This window comes from Tiliqua scincoides, chromosome 1 (assembly GCF_035046505.1).
Source record: "Tiliqua scincoides isolate rTilSci1 chromosome 1, rTilSci1.hap2, whole genome shotgun sequence".
Taxonomy (NCBI): domain Eukaryota; kingdom Metazoa; phylum Chordata; class Lepidosauria; order Squamata; family Scincidae; genus Tiliqua; species Tiliqua scincoides.
In genome coordinates, this window is record NC_089821.1 from 9,822,873 (window position 1) to 9,841,847 (window position 18,975).

Consider the following 18,975-nt stretch of genomic DNA (forward strand, 5'->3'; position numbering starts at 1 on the left):
CATCTGGCATTCTGACTTAACCCATTCCTAAAATCAGGAGGTTGCGCATACACATCATGGCTTGTACCCCATAATGGATTTTTCCTCCAGAAACTCGTCCAATCCCCTTTTAAAGGCGTCTAGGCTAGATGCCAGCACCACATCCTGTGGCAAGGAGTTCCACAGACCGACCACGCGCTAGTAAAGAAATATTTTCTTTTGTCTGTCCTAACCCGCCCAACACTCAATTTTAGTGGCTCATGATAGGATGCCATACCCCTGCAAGGAGGTCAACCTGTGATGGATGCTCAGCTCTCCAGTGAGCAGGATGTGGTCCCCCACTTTCCATGATTCCCAACTGCCACATGGTTAAGTTGGGTCACACTCCAGCAATGGCTTAACTGGGGGGGGGGGGCAAAGCACTAAGTTTTGCAGGTGCCTGAACACGCCTTGCAACTGGGGGAGGGGGAAGCACCAAGTTTTACAGGCTCCTGCAAAACTTGGTGCTTTGCCCCCCTCTACCTACGCCACTGCCCCCAGCGGCATTTTCTCTGCCTGCTTTGGACCACTTTGCTGGGCTGGAGGAGGGGGGCAGCACCACCCGGGCTGTCTCCAAGCGGTCTAAGCAGGGCTGGGAGATGCGCAGCCCGACAAGGAAAGGCCAAGGGGATGGGGTCCTGGGAGGGGGGGCTGGAGGAGGCGTGGGGGGGCCCAGCCACCGGTTCCCAGCCGGGTCCAGCCTCCGCTCTCCACCGGGGCCAAGGCAAGATGAGCATCCCCACGCGTGGATCTCGCGGGTGGGGGGGCCAGGACCCATCGCTCCGGGAAGGGCGGCGATCAAGGTTGGGCTTTCTTGCCCCTGGATGGGGGGAGGCACTCACGCCCCCCAGGGGCTCGGGGGGGGCTCTCCCCTTGAAGTTCCCTCTGATTGGGCAAAGCGTGTCCATCCCAGCCCCTGCGTGCCCGGGGACTGGAGCAAGCGGAGAGTCTGGGGGGGAGGCTGCTGCCCCCACCTCTCCGCCAGCTCTTCTTAACCCTTTCCTCCCCTCCTAGCATCGCTTCGCTCCCCCCTCCTCCAGGCTTCTGCTGGTGTGGGTTTCCTTCCTGGGAGCTCTTCCTGAGATTCCCTCCCAGGAAGGTCTGGATCGGCTACCTTGATGGGGGGGGGGACTTTCAGGAGCAGAGCCCCTCCCTCTCTGGGCACGGAAAGACCCGCATCTGGGCAGGCAAAGGTGACAGCGGGGCAGTGGCGTAGCTAGTGGGGGGGAAAGCGCTAAGTTTTGCAGAGAGCCTCACCGCAGCGTGCAAGCGCTCCCTCCCACTGGAGCCATTCCAGGCCAACGTTGCTCCCCCTGTCCGGAATGCCCCCTTGTACTGCCGCGGTGAAGCTCCCTGCAGCACTTAGGGCTTTGCCCCCTCTTTAGCTACGCCACTCTTGGGCGAGCTCTTCCTCTTCAAGCCGCTCTCCAGGCTTCTCCCTTGATGGACCAGATCAGGATGTTGGCCCCGTCGGGCTTGGGTGCAGTGAAACTCGTTTCGCGTAATGACTGATCGGAGACGCGTGTCTGTCTCTCTGCAAAGCAAAGCGTGGGGGGGGGGCGAGTCATTGCAGATCTGGGTCCCCGTGTCTGGAAGGCTCAGCTCTTCAGCTCCAGGAGGCACTAGAAGCATGGCATCCACTGCTGAGATCTCCCAGAGCACGTCCAACCACCGATCCTAGGCAGAGTTCCAGTGCAAAGTAAGCCACATTGCATTCACTGGATCTTACTCCCAGGGAAGTGTGTAGATAAGTTCCAGATCACGTCCAACCCTATCCTAGGCAGCGTTCCAGTGCAATCCTATGAATCTCTACTCAGAAGCAAGCCCCATTACATTCAATGGGGCTTACTCCCAGGAAAGTAGATAAGCTTATAGCCTTCCAGATCACGTCCAACCACCAGATCCTAGGCAGAGTTAGTGCAATCCTAGGCATGTCTTCTCAGAAGCGAGTCCCATTGTATTCAATGGGGCTTACTTCCAGTAAGTGTCATTGGAGGGTTGGAGCCTTGGGCGCTCCGAGCCCCACTGCATCAGTGGGGTTGCAGCATTTTAGGGGGAGCAATCCGATTGGCCAAGGTTATGACTCTAAAGGCACCTCTTAGAAAGTTCTTCAGAATCGAAGCTTTGCCCCCCCAACAGTGCCTAGTTTCCAGTGGGGGGGGGCTATTATTTCCTGCTTGCATTGGATGTTAGTCGCCCATCTGATTCTTCACCGCATTTCCCCCCCCCCATGTACCTGGCTCAGGGATTACCCCCCTTTCCAAAACCCAGTTATGTCCAGGGTGACCAGCTGTGATAACTGCAAAAGAGGACAAAGCACCCCAAAATGTAGGACATCCAAGAAAAATATAGGACATGACGAAATAAAAGCTAAAAACACTTGTATATTAATTTCATGTAGTAAATTTAAACACTATATTACTTATTGTTAAATTTAAAACTAAACTACATATAATTTATTAATTATGAGAAGGCCATGTGCTGCCTGCAGGCCAACTCACAGGGAAAAGGAGGACATTTAAGTTCTTTTCCAGGACATGAGACTAAAAAAAGAGGACATGTCCTGGAAAAAGAGAACATCCATAAGAACATAAGAACAGCCCCACTGGATCAGGCCATAGGCTCATCTAGTCCAGCTTCCTGTATCTCACAGGGGCCCCACCAAATGCCCCAGGGAGCACACCAGATAACAAGAGACCTGCATCCTGGTGCCCTCCCTTGCATCTGACATAGCCCATTTCTAAAATCAGGAGGTTGGACATACACATCACGGCTTGTAACCCATAATGGATTTTTCCTCCAGAAACTTGTCCAATCCCCTTTTAAAGGCATCCAGACCAGATGCCATCACCACATCCTGCGGCAAGGAGTTCCACAGACCGACCACACGTTTCAGACGACCTTCCCATGCATAATTTTGTATGTCTCAATCATGTCCCCCCTCAGGCGTCTCTTTTCTAGGCTGAAGAGGCCCAAACGCCCTAGCCTTTCCTCATAAAGAAGGTGCCCCAGCCCCGTAATCATCTTAGTCGCTCTCTTTTGCACCTTTTCCATTTCCGCTATATCCTTTTTGAGATGCGTTGACCAGAACTGGACACAATACTCGAGGTGTGGCCTTACCATCGATTTGTACAATGGCATTATAATATTAGCCGTTTTGTTCTCAATACCTTTTCTAATGATCCGGTCACCCTGGTTGTGTCAAAAATAATCCAGGGACATTTGCAGCCCAATCAACACACTAGTTCAACCAATTTCTGGAGGTGGCTGTCTGGCGACAGACTTTTGCTTGTAATGCGAGTAAACCGGTTTCAATCTGAATTATTCAGGTGAGCAAACTGGTGGAATCCAGGCAGGCAGGAACAATGGGTTGGTGCATCTTGCACAAGGGCACTTTTTCCCCCCCCAAGGCATTGAAGTTCAAATGTGCTGTGTGGATGGGCACATTGGGCCCAATCCACAAGAAAGTTCACCAGCACAAGCCCATTGAAATAAGGGGGACCCAAACCTGCTCATGTACTTTGGACTCCAAACATTCTTTGGTGTCTGCAGAGCCATGGATGGCATGTATTAGTGATGTGCTTGTATACAGAAAGATGGGCTGATGCTGTCCTTTTGTGCATCATGTACACTACAAGCGAGATCCCACTGTGTGCGTGCTCTATGCCCACACTCATTTTCCTCAGATGCTCTGGGAAGTTTCATAGGGCTCATGGTTTCATTTTTGCCAGAGGGAGTGACCAGGCATCCTTTTTCCAGGACACATCCTCTTTTTTAGCCTCATGTCCTGGAAAAGAACTTAAATGTCCTCCTTTTCCCTGTGAGCAGCAGGGGATTTATAATTTGTAATTAATAAATTCTATGTAATTCTATGTAATAGTTTTAAATTTAATAACAATAGAGTGTTTAAATTAACCACATGAAATCAATATATGAGTGTTTTTAGCTTTCATTTTGGCATGTCCTACATTTTGGGGTGCCCTGTCCTCTGTTGCATAACCGTGGTGCTGGAGGTTCGCCAGAGCTCAGTCTCCAAAGCTGACTTTCCCTGACCTCCGTCTCCAATCCTGGTTGGCCTATATTGACAACGGGAAGTGCCTCTGAGCGCGTGCAGAGTGCGTTTCCCACGCTTGGAGAGAAGGGGGAGTGTGTGTGTGTCGGTGGCGTAGCCAGAGGTGGGGTGCAAAGCACTAAATTTGGCAGGGAGCGCCTCCGTTTTGCTACCCCCGCCTGGAATGGCTTGGAAGGGGAGGGCAAGGGGGGCGCTTGCACGCTTCGGGGAGGCTCCCTGCAACACTTAGTGCTTTGCACCCCTTCTAGCTACGCCACTGGTCTGGTTTACTCGCAGAGCTGCTTGTGCAGCCCTTGGCTGGGGTCACCAGAGGGGCAGGCTGGGGAAAGGACCTTGTGCCTGGGCAAGGGGCTCCCCCTGAGACGATGCAGACCCCCCCCCTGCTTTGCAGATAGTCGCCCTATAGAGCATCTCTAGCAGGCGCAGGGAGATGGAAACTGCCAAGCAAACAAAGGACACATTTGGGTTTCGGATGCACCGGAGGCTTCTCTTGCTTGCACATCCCAGGTGTTTGCAACCCTCTCTCTACACCTGGACGATCAGGTCCTGCCTAGCAGGCAAGTTCCCCTTGAAAGCCACGGGGCTTACTCTCGAGTAGTCATTCCTCGGGGGAGTAGAGCTGCCGAAAGCCATCCATGGAATTTACCAACTAGAAAAACAATTCGGGAAGCCTCCCAGTTCGAGCCTGTACGCGGCTACTCGGGAGTAAGTGCCGCTAGATCCAGTGGCACCTACTCCCGAGTAACGGTGCCTAGGATCGGAGCTGTTCTTCCCAGGCAAGGGTGGTGCCAGATCCTGGAGACCGTTGACGGTGCAATACATTTAAAAAAAAAATCGCATTTTATTATTATTTTTGCTCCAGTTAAACGTTCCCCAGCCAGATTTTTGCATCCCCTGAAAGGATATTTCGTGGCCAGCTATTTGTTTAAAAATAAAATTCCAAAGGCAGCCGGGCTGCACTGCAAAAATCCCCGATGCTTGCAAGATTTGCTTGCAAAATTCCCTTGCAGGATTTGCACTGCAAGAAAAAAAAAAGTGTGCTTTTTTTGTGCGTGGGGATCTTCAGATTCTTGCAAATGCACCGCGGGCTCCTTGATGGGGCCCCTTAATTTCACCAATGCATGAAAAAGAAAATAGTTTTTTTATTCTGTAAAAAATAAAAAATAAATGCGAAAAGGCTGCAAAGAAATGAATAAATGTGGTGCAGCAAGAAGGAAACAAGCTGGCTGGAGGGAGGTCGCCTTGCAACAAACCAACTGGTGCCTTTTGCTCCTTGCAAGCTCCTGATCTCGTAATTGCACAGTCCAAGAAAGCCCAGCCTGCCTCCTCCGCCCCCTTTGCAAGTTACCTTTCATTGCCTGGGGTGTCCGCGCGGCTGCTTATTTGCACCGAGCCCACCCAAATGTCAGCAGGGCCACTTGTCCTTAGCATCACAGCTGCAACAGGGCTCGCCTCGATGGTCCTCTTGCAAGCTTGTCCTTTGCTTCCCTTTCTTGCATTCCCCCTCCCAAGTTGCATTTGCAAAAAAAAAAAAGGGGGGGGGAGAAAATAGGAGATCAGCTCTGTTTTCAATCCCCCCCTTTTCCCCATCATAATCTTCAATTTAAGATTAATGTGGGGAGGGGTCTCAGGCAGCAGCAGCAGCAGAAGTGGGGCTTCTCCCCTCCAAAGACCCAGCACCAGGATCATGGACTTCAGATGTTGGCTGCCTGCACACTAGTGAGCATTTTAAAAAAATTTTTTTTTTTAAGGAAGCTGCATTAATTTTATGGGCGCCTTCTCATAAATATTGTTGTTTTGCTCTGGCCGGGGAGGGGGGATTTGCAATGGAAATGATGCCTTTGTTTCAACGGGGGGGGGGGGAATGCTCTTTGGTGCTGCTATAAATTCTGCTGCTTCTCTGCTGTATATAGATCCTGGAAAAGAAAATCAACCCATGGAGGTGGATCTCTCCTCTTCCCCCCCTCTCCAAAAATGCCAGATCTTCTGCATCGTTTTGTGGTGTCTGCTTTTCTGTTCCAACATACCCCCAAACCTCCTAAACTGGCTGGTTTAAAGCAGACAAAATAACCCTTTAAACTATAAATATTTAACTGTACCTGAGTTTATACAGTGCCCGGGTGCCTCTTTAAACACCAGTGATTTATGCTTTTATTTGTGCCTTTAAAACTCTTTTGCTTGCCTGACATGTCAGTGTTCTGCTTTTCCAACAGGGCTCGTCCAAGTCCTGCTCTCTTCCAGCAGCGGCATCTCCAGAAGGGAGACAAGAAAACCAGCATCCCTTTTCCATATATACATGTATTTTTTTTTTATAGATAGGTTTTTTAAAGGCAAGTTGTTGTTTTTTTAATTCTCTCAGTCCCAGACCAGGATTTCGGATTATGGAGAGCTCATCAGATGTAAAATACTCCCAAGCAGAACATGAGCTACGCAAGTATTTTAGGTTCAACTGGGTCTTAGTTTGCAGGTTAACAGCCAGGTCGATTGTTTGTCTTTTACATGCTCAAGGAAGATTTAGAATCTCATCCATAATCCAAAATTTGTGGATCGTCACCCATTTATTTACCCCCTCCTCAGCCAACGTCAACAGGACTAGCGCCTTTAATCCATGCATTTGCCTTTAATCCTAAACGCATTTCCCAGTGGTTTCATGAAAGCAAACTTTGGAGCAAGTGTGATTCGGATTAGCAGGGGACATTACCTGAAACCTTAATGACTAGGCTCCAAGTGGATTCCTTAGCCAGTCTGAACACCATTTCTGAACTAATTTCTCAGACTTTAGTGAAAGCCACTCAGATTTCTCCGGGAAATCTTGTGGTTTTAGAAGATACCTATTTTACTGTTAGTTCAGTCTGATCAGCACCTAGGGGGAGGATGTTGCCCATTTTTGCCCGGCCCACAGGTGTACACATTTGGTCCCTGTTGTGTATATGCAACATTGGGCAAAAATAGCTAAGAATTCTACCCGAACCTGGTTACATAGCCAGTTAAACTGACTCTACTGGGACTTGTAGAATTGAAGCTTAAAATTCCTACCCAGAGCAGGATAAATTAAACATTTTTTTAGTTTTCTGGGAGAAAAAAGTCTGCATCTTTACGAATTTCATATTTTTGCAACACAAATCAAGACCTAAATGTAAAATAAGGTGTGTGCAGACAGAGAAAGGGACTTGGGCTGTCTCAGTGCACAATTCCTTTCAGTTCCTTCTTGGCTTTCCAGGATCGTAAACAAACATACCCTGTGCAGATCGTTTGCTGTTTTTGGATGTCAGCTATTGGCCGGATTATTTGTTGGTACTATTTTCAACTATTGCCCCGGTTAAATAGAGCCGAGGAATTGGTTGCCACTCTCCTACCTCGTGGACACCCAGTTACCTGCTTTTCCTTAGCTGACACTGATACTGGAACTAGAAGAGAGTCACTCACCATTTAAACTTGAGGAGGACAGCTGGGGCTTCTCGGGAATGGTGGAAAAGGTCCCTCCCTTTTTTTTTTTAATTTTTAAAAATATCAAGTCTGCCTTTGGATGTTTTGCTCACAGCAGGACATGCACTTTGAAACAGAAAAAGATATGACATTGCCTTTTACACGAGCACTTTGCACAAGAGTGTGCAGTTTGCACAAGAGTGCATTTGCACAACCCCTCTAAGGTGCTGCTGGGAAGCGGGTCCGGCAGGTTTTTGTCTTGAGCTCCCAGCCCAGACAGGAAATCTCCCCTACACAGGGGAAAGCGAGTGTTGGGTGTGTGTTTATATATTTAGTCTGAGACTTCAAACCTAACTAGGGACTGTCTGGCCGCTTCGCCAGCAGGGGGCGCTCTGACGTTGCATCTCGCGCAGGAGAAGAGGCTGCAAGCGCTTCAGTTTCCCTGCACAGAAAGAGGGGTGGACCCTTGCAGTTTGCAAACCCTGATGGGGTTATAGTTCTTGCAACCAAACCTGGCCTCTGCCGGGGTGGGGGGGGGAGTTTCACACCCCCCTTGGCAAAAGGTAAGGGCAGGCACTGAAATGCACATCAGTTGTACCTCCTCCTGTGTACTTTCTCTGCACTAAAGGGCTGCCTCTCTCCTTTCCCTTGCAGATGATACATTATGCAACTTATTAAACCCAACGATAAATTGTCAACATTTTTTTCCCCCTTTAGCCTGTTAGTTCCGCTGATCCAAGCAGGATTTATTTCCAGATCAGCTCTAAATGCGCGATTTCTTTTCCTTAAATAAAATTGGTCAAATGTTGACAACCTTTAAGCCAATCTAACACTCAAGATTACTGATGGGAAACTAATGAGAAAATATCAGATCGTCCGGCCTGGGGGCTCCTAATTAAATCTTAGCTGATTGAAAAATAAAAGCCAGGGTTTTGTTTTTTTTTTTTTTTTTAAAAAGGGGGAGAAGCTCCAGGCTTAAGTTTAAGCTTCAGTTTTATGTCTGCTTTAACACCCTCCTTTCTACCCACTTTCCACCTAGTCTCTTGTTCCCTGTCTCCCACCCACCCGCCTTTAAAAAAAAATCCCTAATGCTATTTCTCTGGCTACTCTGATCAGGAATTATCATCACTTCTTTGCCCAGTAAATATTAAGGCCTTTAAGCAACGTGATTTAACTAATTAGAAAATTTACATCATTAAGTCCCAGGGAAAGAGGGAGGGAGGGAGGGAGAAAGGAGAGAGAGAAATCTGTCAGTCATTTTAAAGGAGACAGGCCCTATTGAAGTGTGAAGAAATCGGCTCTAATTCAAAAAGGCAATCGGGCAGAAAAAGCCCTCAACATTACCCTGCTAGTTATTAATCAGAAAAGGGTCTCTCTCTCTCCTCTCTCCCTCGCCCAGTAATGGCAAAGCAAAGGCACATCAGTTTCTCCCAGTGCCTTTGCACAGCTCCCCATTCAGGCCTTTTTGCCAGTGGCCCATGTCCCATATTGATAGGAAGTATTTGTCCATTCAAGGCTCATAGATCTGAAAATGGGTCTCTGCCTGCCAGCCAGGGAATAAAAAGGCCCCCCTCCCTTCCCCCCCACCCCTTCCCCAAGTAGCAAAACCCAGAGGTGGGAAGGGATGCTGGCCTCATCAGCTCTGGCTGCAAGTTCCATTTCAGATAACAAAAACCACCAGGCACATTTCGCTTTTATTATGGCCTTCTTTATGCACAGTGTTGAGATTCTGGGGGTGGGGAGTCACTGCAACTAGCAGGGGTCTGGGTGCTGCAGAGGACACCCGATCACAAAGATCAGGGGGCTTTCCCAGGTGCTCACAGTCTGGTAAGAGAGTCCCACGCAGTGGCGTAGCCAGAGGGGGGTGCAAAGCACTAAGTTTTGCAGCGAGCCTCACCGCAGCATGCGTGCTAGGGAGCTCTCCACTTTGGAGCCACTGGGGGGGAGCAAAAGCCTCTGTTTTGCTCCCCCGCCTGGAATGGTTCAGAAGGGGGGACCCTTTGCTGAACGAGGTGAGGCTCCCTGCAAGACTTAGTGTTTTGCACCCCTTCTGGCTACGCCACCGGTCCCACAACAGCGGGACTTTCTTCCAGACCCAACTGCTTGCCAGGGTGTTGATGCTTGGAAAAAGGAGTGGAAGGGCCCAGGATTGTTTGCTCTGCGCCTCCCAGCAGGCCAGGAAGGGGCTGCAGCCTGCACATTGTCCAGCAGCACCGGAGGAGGAGGGGAGGCATGTTCCCCCCCACAGCCCCCCTCTGCCCCAACCGACCTGTAAATGCTCAAGCCACAGAGCCCCACTGACCCCCCAGATCTGGACCCGTTTGAGCAGGAGCCTGTGCATGTCTACTCAGAAGTAAGCCCTATTGGGTTCAGTAGGGCTTACTCCCTAGAAAGTGTGTATAGGATTACAGCCTTTGGTGGGTATCTCCTGGCCACCGGAGAGGAAAGGGCAGATCCCCCACTGAGCATCCTTGTTGGGGGAGCGCATCTCAGCCGGGCAGGGGGAGTGTGTCTGGCTGGAAGAACCTCAGAGGTCCAAGGCACTCACTGTGGCGCTCGCCCCACTGGGGGCCCCAGAAGTTCTGGCCACAAAAGCAGTGGTGGGGGGGGGGCTGGACCACTTACATGGCAATCCCATCTATGCACACTTCCTTGGGAGTAAGCCCCACTGAACACAGTGGGACTTCTAAGTAGCCATGCAGAGGATCCCATCTCAGAGCCCAATCCTATGCATGTCTACTCAGAAGTAAGTCACATTATAGTTAGTGGGGCTTGCTCCCAGGTAAGTGTGGATAGGATCGCAGCCTCAGCTCCGGCCCCAAAAAGTGGGCCTCCCAGAGGTGAGCTGAACAAGAGGACCAGGCAGCATGGTGTTCAGTGGCACCTACCAGCAGCCAGTCAGGCACATGTAGCCCCCCCCTGCCTGTCTGGACCCCAGAGCTTTGGGGGTAGCAGCCAAGACCTGGGGACCCTGGCAGCAGCCAGGTCCCCAAAGCGCCCCCTTCCCCATCCCCAGTGGACAGTGATGTGCAGTGGACAGGGAGGGAACGGGCCAGCTACAGGGGAGGGGGGGCCTCCTTTTCTCCAGACACCCCAGGACCGGTTGGGTGCAAGACCTTCTCCTCTCCTGGGGAAGGAAAGAGCAGCCCCCCCCCATGCGCCCCTTACCTGGCCGGGCTTCCTCTCCAGGCAGCTCCCCTTGCAAATCCCCTTGTGGGATCTCTCGCAAGGAATGAAGGCTGAAACACACTTACTACCTGGGAGTAAGATCCATAGTAATCCGTGGGACTTCTGAGTAGACGTGCATAGGATTGTGCTCTAAGGCTACAGTCCTATCCACACTTTCCTGAGAGTAAGCTCCATGGAAAACAACTGGACTTACTTCTGAGTAGACCCCCCTAGGATTGGGCTGATAAGGCAAAGCCCAGACACTCAGGCAGACCCCACTGCAGAGATGTGCATCTCTCCAGCTTCCTTTATTTAAAGGGGGGAGACAGAGAAGCACCAGTGCAACAGTATCAGCAAGTGAAGTGGAGCAGGTTTAGAGCCAAATCCTATGCATGCCTACTCAGAAGTAAGCCCTATTTGAGTTCAATGGGGCTTACTCCCAGGAACGTGTGCATGGGATTCTTCAAACTGGAGTCTTCTCCAAACTGGAGTCACTTTGGCTGGGAAACAACACAGGGTCACTAATGCTCCCCCACCTCTGTGTGTGTGTCAATTAAATCTTTTCACAAGATTATCGTTAGAACAGTGGTTCCCAGCCTGGGATACATGTACCCCCATAGGGTGATCAGACCTCCTCTTTATCCAGGACATGTCCTCTTTTTTAGCCTCCTGTCCTGGAAAAGAACTTAAACGTCCTTTTCCCTGGGAGCGGCCCCTGAAGGCAGCGCCTAGCCTTGTAATTAATAAATTATATGTAATATAGTTTTAAATGTAGTAATAAGTAACATAGTGTTTAAATTAACCACATGAAATCAATATACTAGTGTTTTCAGCTTTTATTTTGTCATGTCCTACATTTTTCTTGCGTGTCCTACATTTTGGGGTGCCTTGTTCTCTTTTGCAGTGTTGACATGAGCTCACCCTGACCCCCCCTTCTTGCCAGGACATTTAGGAGTACTTGAAAAAAGAATTGAATCATGGTGGAAAAAGGCAGGTCTGAATCAAGAGCCAGGAGGAGGGCAGCTAGATGACTGTGAGCCAAAACCTATGCCTCTCTACTCAGAGGTAAGTCCCGTTATAGTCAATGGAGCTTACTCCCAGGAAAGTGTGGATAGGATTGCAGCCTGTGAAGGCCCCACCAATGGCTAGCTTCTGGTCATCAATTCGTGTACTGATATAGATCAGTGGTTGAAAACATACAGATTTGAAATAACAGCAACTGTATTAATTACAAACACTTTACTAATAGGAGGAGTACAGTTTATGGGAATGGGCTGCCAAGGGGTACGCAAGTGGGGAAAAAAAGGTTGGGAACCACTGATGAAGAAGAACAAATAAAGGGCCTACTGAATGTGTCTTCCTTTGAGCCCAGATTCACTGGGACAGAGAACAAGGATGAGGGAGAGCGAAATTCTCCCCCTTCCCATCTGATTTCTGTATCTCTCCCTCTCTCTTTTTGTCTTATAAGCGAGAGAGCAAAGAAGTTTTTGTTTGCTGGGTTTTCATTGATCAGTCACTCTGAGCTAATGTAATTATCCTCATCAATAGAAGGCTGCAGAGAGAATCATTATGTGGGTGACATTGATAAATGATCACCCAAGAGCTGCCTTTTCTCTGGGGCACCCCTAGATCTGACCCTCCCACATGCACGGGGTAGCCATAGAAACACCTTGAGCGCCTCCAAGACGGCTGCTAGTGGGAAAAAGACACACAGACACACACAGAGCAGAGATGCAACTTCCAGGCTCGCCTCCCAACTCAGTCTCCCAGGTTGTGAAAGCGAAAATCTGAGCTCACCAGTGGCATAGCTAGAGGGGGTGCAAAGCGCTACGTTTTGCAGGGAGTGCCTCTGTTCTGCTCCCCCCCCCAATGACTCCGAAGGGAGGGGGTTGCTTGCATGGTGAGGCTTCCTGCAAAACTTAGTTTATTGCACACCGCAGTGAAGCTTCCTGCAAAACTTCGTGCTTTGTACACCACGGTGAGGTTCCCTGCAAAACTTAGCACTTCGCACACCACAGTGAGGCTCCCTGCTAAACTTAGTGCTTTGCACTACTTGTGCTGAGGCTCCCTGCAGCGCTTTGCACGCCACGGTGCAGCTCCCTGTAAAAGGTAGCACTTTGCACATGGCAACGAGGCTCTCCGCAAAACTTAGCGCTTTGCACGCCACGGTGAGCCTTCCTGCAAAATATAGTGCTTTGAAAGCTGCTCTGAGGCTCCCTGCAAGACTTAGTGCTTTGTGCACTGCCGCCAGGCTCCCTGCAAAACTTAGCGCATTGTACGCCACGGTGAGGCTCCCTGCAAAATTTAGCACTCTGCACCTCCCCTCTAGCTACGCCGCTGGACTCACTCCGCCTCTTTCCTGCCAGCCACCCTTCCTGAGAGCTATTGAGGTGAATGCATCCAAGTGGCTTTGTCCTCAAGGAGTTAAATAAGGAGGTTGCTGCACTCGCAGCTTTTCTCTAAGTAATTGCATGTAATGCAGAAGCCATTAGTTGGAGAGGGGCGTCCTTTCAAGTTGCAGCCCCCACCCTGCAAATAACTCAGCCGGCGAAGCTCTTTGCAGAGTGCCTCAACCTCAAATCATCATCGCTGCGATTAAGGGGAAGGGTCTTTATTTCCCTAAGTAAGACACAAAGAGGGGGCCGCTCTAATCCCTCTGAGTGCTTTATTTAGGCAAATCAGAAAATGCAGCCAGAGGTAATTGATGCAGAGGCTGCAAAGAGGGGCTGGGGGGGGGTTTGTTTATTTGATTCCTCCAGCAGCAGCCAGGGGAAGAGGAGGGGGCGCCAGGAGTGGGGGGAGAGGGGAGGCTGAGCTGGGTCATCCATCATGACTGTGGCAGGGACCCAGCCCAGAGGAGCCTGCCCCCTTCTGTCTCTCCTCTCCCAAACTATTAATATGAAAATGTGCCTTCATATACCCTCTTGCACAGTTCAAAGGGGCCCCGGCTTTCCCTTTCTCCTCCTACTTAACCACTTGGCCAGAAAAGAAACACAGACCCCTGATCTGTTTTGTTTGCTTGCTTTGGGGTTTTGTTTTTTTCCCCCTCTCCCCCCCTCCCCCAAAAAGAGCACTCTGGCAGTTTATAAGACCTGCAATCCTTAAACCTTGCTTGGTAGTAAAACCCACTGAATTCAGTGGGGCTTGACTCCAGTGTCAGCATGCACAGAAGGAGCTGGGGGTGTGATTTGCTAACAGAGAGGGATTCTTAAAAGCCACAGCTTAGTAATTACAGCTCCAAGTCCATAATTCTGGTTAACTGGCGGCAGAACAAACCTCCCACCTCCATCTCAGTTCTCCTTCAATCCTAGTATGCCACCAAAAGAGAGGGCCTGAGATTCTGTTCCTTATGGACCCACCAGATGCCCTCCCCAAAAGGGAGAGTGCCAATGCATTAACTAGCCATTTCTCAAATGCACTGAAACCTCTGGGTTGGTCCTTATATGGTCCCCGGCTTCTAAACATCAATGCCTGCATTTTGTGGGAACAACATTCAGGGTTTCTTCCACACTGACCACATTCGTATGTGCCACAGATACGGCAAGAGGCTCAAAAATGGCTGCACGCTGCCCATTTGCTGAGCAACTTGACTTGCCTTCCCCATTCCCTGTTAAGTATGTGCTGGTGCGCAACCTGCTTAGCTTCATATGTTAAAATGCAGGTGAAACCCTACAAACGGCAGCTGTTATGAATTTAAAATAAGCCCGACTTCTCAAAACTTTTAAGTAAAGTTGCCACCCATGTCTGGGTCACCAGGTGCAATTTTTTTGGGGGGGGGGGGTGTACAGCAACAGCATATATGTACAATTCAAGGGGGAAAGTTTCTCCCTCTAGTAGTTTAGAAGCCTGCAAAGACGAAGGCAAGTGATTTGTTCTCCACCGGCCCTCTCGTTCCTTGCCTTCCAAAACAAACAGTAGCCCACTCAAATATTTTTGATTTGCCAGGATTAGAGATTCCCGCTTGACTTGTTCAGGGAAAATGGAAATTTGGATTTTTCCCCCCCTATATCTATAAACAAGAGGTGTTTTTCTATTACTCTTCATTTCCCAGAACATAAGCAATTTTAGTCAGACTACAGTATTTCCTTTAACACTACATCGCTGTCAAAACACTATTCCCGTTTTCTTACACTTTTGACAGCTGAGCATTTCTTAAATACACCCAAATCGGAACCTTCCATGCTAAATAATAAACCTCAGACTAGAGCAATCTCCTCTCATTCTACTGCAGTGAGGATTCCAGGAAGGCAGCTGAAGCAGATTACAACAGAGAGAGAGGAAAAATCCACCACAGCAACACCAAGATTTGGTTCGTTAGTAGAACAGTCACAGAGCAGAAAGAGGTGGATCCTTGTTCTCTTTTTCTACCCCAAATGTATGTTTTACAAAAAGTCAGAAAATGTCATTTAAAATGCTACCCGCTTTCTTCGGCTTTGTGTATGCAAGTAACAAGAAAAGGGGAAAAAATTGGATTGCTGCATGTCATGTAATCCTATGTATGCAAGTGGGAATTCCGAGGTTTGCAGTAGAATTGGGAAGCCTGGGGGTTTAATCTTTGACAGAAACAAGAACCAAAAATAAGAATTCACCCCCCCCCCCAATATACTACTTATACAGCACCACCCAAGTTAGGTAGGCCATCACATGCATTCTTACTAAGATCCTTAGTCTATTGTAGGCTAAATTCTGTTGTTTACTAATCTTACAATTAAATGTTAGATTTTAAGGTCAGAACTTTTGACATGTTAAAGTTGCAAGTGAAAGTTTTTGCCGGTGCTCTTGAAATTAGTTGGGAAGTGCATCTTGGCAATTTATTTAAGGCAGTTTATTATTTTCTCAGAAAATACAGGTGCACTGCTGCTCCATTAGAACCCATGAGAATCAAAGTTTTTCCATTGCATTTTTTGGGATGTGGATTTGACAATTTATTTTTTCTTCATGCAAATAAAAACCATCAGCCTTGATATCACCTCCACACAGCGCTGGTAGACATTCGACCCTAAGATGTATGCCATACACAGGGTTGGTGTGAAAACAAGCTTTTGGGCCATCCCTTTCCTGATTAGAGGACACACACCACACAATCCTAAGGGTAAGTCCATGGAAGTTAAGGAGTTAAGTCCATGGAATCCAACAAAATTTACTCCCCTGAAAGTTTACTCAGGGTAGCAGCCTTTGTGTGGCCTAAGGCTGATGTCAGTACTTTCCATTCTTGTGGTCTGTTAACGTAAAAAAAAAACAACTTATGAATGGTATACCGGCCTCAGTTCACAACATACATTCTACACATGGTGCACATGTTCTGATGCTTGCTACTGTGCCCCGCTATGTATACATTATACATGCTTGGTGCAATGTTCTAAAGAAAGTGAGAACTTCTTACCATCAGTCAAGAACAAGCGGAAGCTCTCCATTCTGCCATTGTTGAGAAAGAATGCCTTTTGAATCAAATTAAGCAGTTACCTAAATGCTCTTTAGGTTCAGACTAAGTTTGCATTCTGAATGTACAATTTTTGTCCCTATGGAATAATTCCTCTCTAGAGCAATAAAAGTAAGTTTTTAAACAGGCGATTAACATCTTTTGTGACCTCGGTTCCAAATTCTCCCCCTACCCAATGTCCTCTTGACAGAAATTGCTTGCATTTAAGTACTGCATTATTGATTTTATGTTTCTGTATATATGAAAGATCATATGAATATTGTAAGTCTTCAGCTATTTCATTACTTTTAAGATGAATTTGTCAGTAGCCTACTTTAAAAAAAAACCCTTCAATGACCTAGCAGTTCATTTTTCCTAGATGCCATTAAACTTTAAAAAAAAAAAAAAAGTGTTCAGGTTGGAATTTGTTGCAGTGGCATCAGGGCCTAGAGTCTGTTGTTAATTCACCCTAATATTAACATCCCCCCATGCAACATACACGAACACGTGAAGTTTGCCTTATACTGTCTGTTCATTGGTCCATCTAGCCCAGGGGTGCCCAAACCCCGGCCCTGGGGCCACTTGCAGCCCTTGAGGCCTCTCAATGGGGCCCTCAGGGAACCCCCAGTCTCCAATGAGCCTCTGGCCCTCCAGAGATTTGTTGGAGCCCACACTGGCCCAATACAACTGCTCTCAGCGTGAGGGCAACTGTTTGACCTCTCCCGTGAGCTGTGAGATGAGGGCTCCCTCCACTGCTTGTTGTTTCATGTCTGTGATGCAGTAGCGGCAGCAAAGGAAAGGCCAGCCTTGCTTTGTACCAGGCCTTTTATAGGCCTTGAGCTATTGCAAGACTGTCATTCATTCATATAAGTTCATCTTTAATATATTCATTTATGTAAATCTATGTGAATGTATTCAAATTTTAAATTAAATTAATTGTTTTTTTCCCTGGCCCCCGACCCAATGTCAGAGAGACGATGTGGCCCTCCTGCCAAAAACTTTGGACACCCCTGATCTAGCCTAACTGGAAGCAGCTCTCCAGATTTTCAGGTAGAGCAGGGGTCACCAAACTTTTTGGCCAGAGGGCCGCATCAAATGTCTGGCACGGTTTGGAGGGCCGAAAAAAATTTATATAAATAAATTAGAAATGGAATTTAGATGTGTGAATAAATGAATGTATGGGCTCATTCATTCAACCTCTCTGGCCCTTGGAACACCCTCCAGACGCAACCAGAGCACAGTTCCAGTCATATTCAGCAAAGTAGGCCAGGGGCTTTCAGGGGACAAGAGGCTGGCCGAGGGCCGGACAGAGGCTCACCGTGGGCCGCATCTGGCCCCTGGGCCAGGGTTTGGAGACCCCTGAGGTAGAGAAATCTTTCCCAGCTGTAGCTGAGGGATGCCAGGAATTGAATCAGGGGCTCTACATGCAAACCATGTAATGTGCAGCCTCTCTCCTACAATGCTTTCCGTAGTCAAAGTTCCACATGAAAGCCAGAATTCAGTTTATCTCAAGAATAGGATATTGTGGGATAAAATAAGCAAATAAAAGCACACATTTATTTTACCATTCCTATATAAATAGGAGCTCTCTTCAGATCTTCTGAACCTGGTGTATAAGAATGTATGGAGGACACCCAGAATTTCTATATTAGCACTCCCCTGCCACTGATGACACATGTACTTAGTCCTACTCCTCATCCCCTGTGCATGTAGTGTTTGTCTGCAGTGACAAACACTGAACAAGAGTGTTTAGAAGAAAATCCAGGGAGATTATTCCTGCTGACAAATGCTGGGAGATTACTGCTGCGGACGAACCCTGAATGCGCAAGGGCGGGGCTAAGTGCATGCATCATTGATGAGACTGCCGCACATGAGCACAGGGTCCTCATGCACAGATTTAAACATTTGAAGAGGACTATACATACAATTTTTAGCCCTTGACCCGAAGACTGCATGTATGTCTGAGATCATGTTAAAATTCTTCTGGCTACTGCTCCTGGATGAATTTGTCTGACGTACAGTTGGTAACAAATGTAGTTTTGGTTCCCTTCTTCCCGAGAAATGCATTGCCTCCTAAGTATTATTAAAAACACAAAGGTCTAACAAAAAAATCAAAAATGAAATATTTATTACCGCATTTTGTGACTTAACACCTTTTTTTTTTTTTAAAACATAACGTCACAGTCCTCATACAAGTATTTTAATGTAAATTTTGACAAAGCTTAAAGGTAACAGCATTTTTTTTTCTAGTGAGGAACACGTGCTGAGAAAGGAAGAATTCATGGACATACAATACCAATTCCACAGCAGATCTGATACTAGCAAAAACATTCTTTTTTTTTCAATTGAGGTAAACACATAGAATATCTAACATGAAACAATTAATAGACCGAACTCTGTACGAAGTTTGTTACAGTATTCTCTTGCTTTTTTCCCAAGCTCCGAGTTCATGATAAAGTTCTAGGTTTGGTGCAAAGACCATTAATATTTTCTTTTGTTGAGAAAAACTGCCCAACCTTCAGATTTGTCTTGTCCCAAGCCAAGGCTCAGAACTACCAGAAGAAGCTCCTGTTCTGTTGTTTTAAATCTTCATCTGCAAGCTCTTTGAAAAAAGAGTCCGAAAATATCCTGGGCTTATGAAGCACAAACTATAAAGATCTGTTTGAAACTAAAGGACACATTTATGAAGGAACAAAACCAGGGGATGGCAAGGCCTTCTCGGAACTGTCTTCAGAATGATGGAAGACCCAGCAAGACTTGATCTCCATCTCCAGGGTAGTTCTTTTCGCACTGGCCAAAACAAGTCTGAAATATACTGGTGTCTTTCATGGATAGTGACTTCACTGCTGAACCAAACAGTCATTCTTTTGGG

At 47.8% G+C, this 18,975-nt stretch overlaps 1 protein-coding gene across 3 annotated transcripts in view; it reads right to left on the reverse strand.

Annotated features, from left to right (window-relative positions):
• Nucleotides 1-18,214: 18,214 nt before the first annotated feature.
• The window catches only part of MEIS2 (Meis homeobox 2), a 300,456-nt gene continuing 299,695 nt past the window's right edge, over nt 18,215-18,975 (reverse strand). For all 3 annotated transcript variants that reach the window (XM_066626708.1, XM_066626707.1, XM_066626714.1), the window contains exon 12: nt 18,215-18,975. This exon is cut by the window's right edge and continues 655 nt beyond it. The gene's annotated coding sequence lies outside the window, so the exon portion shown is untranslated.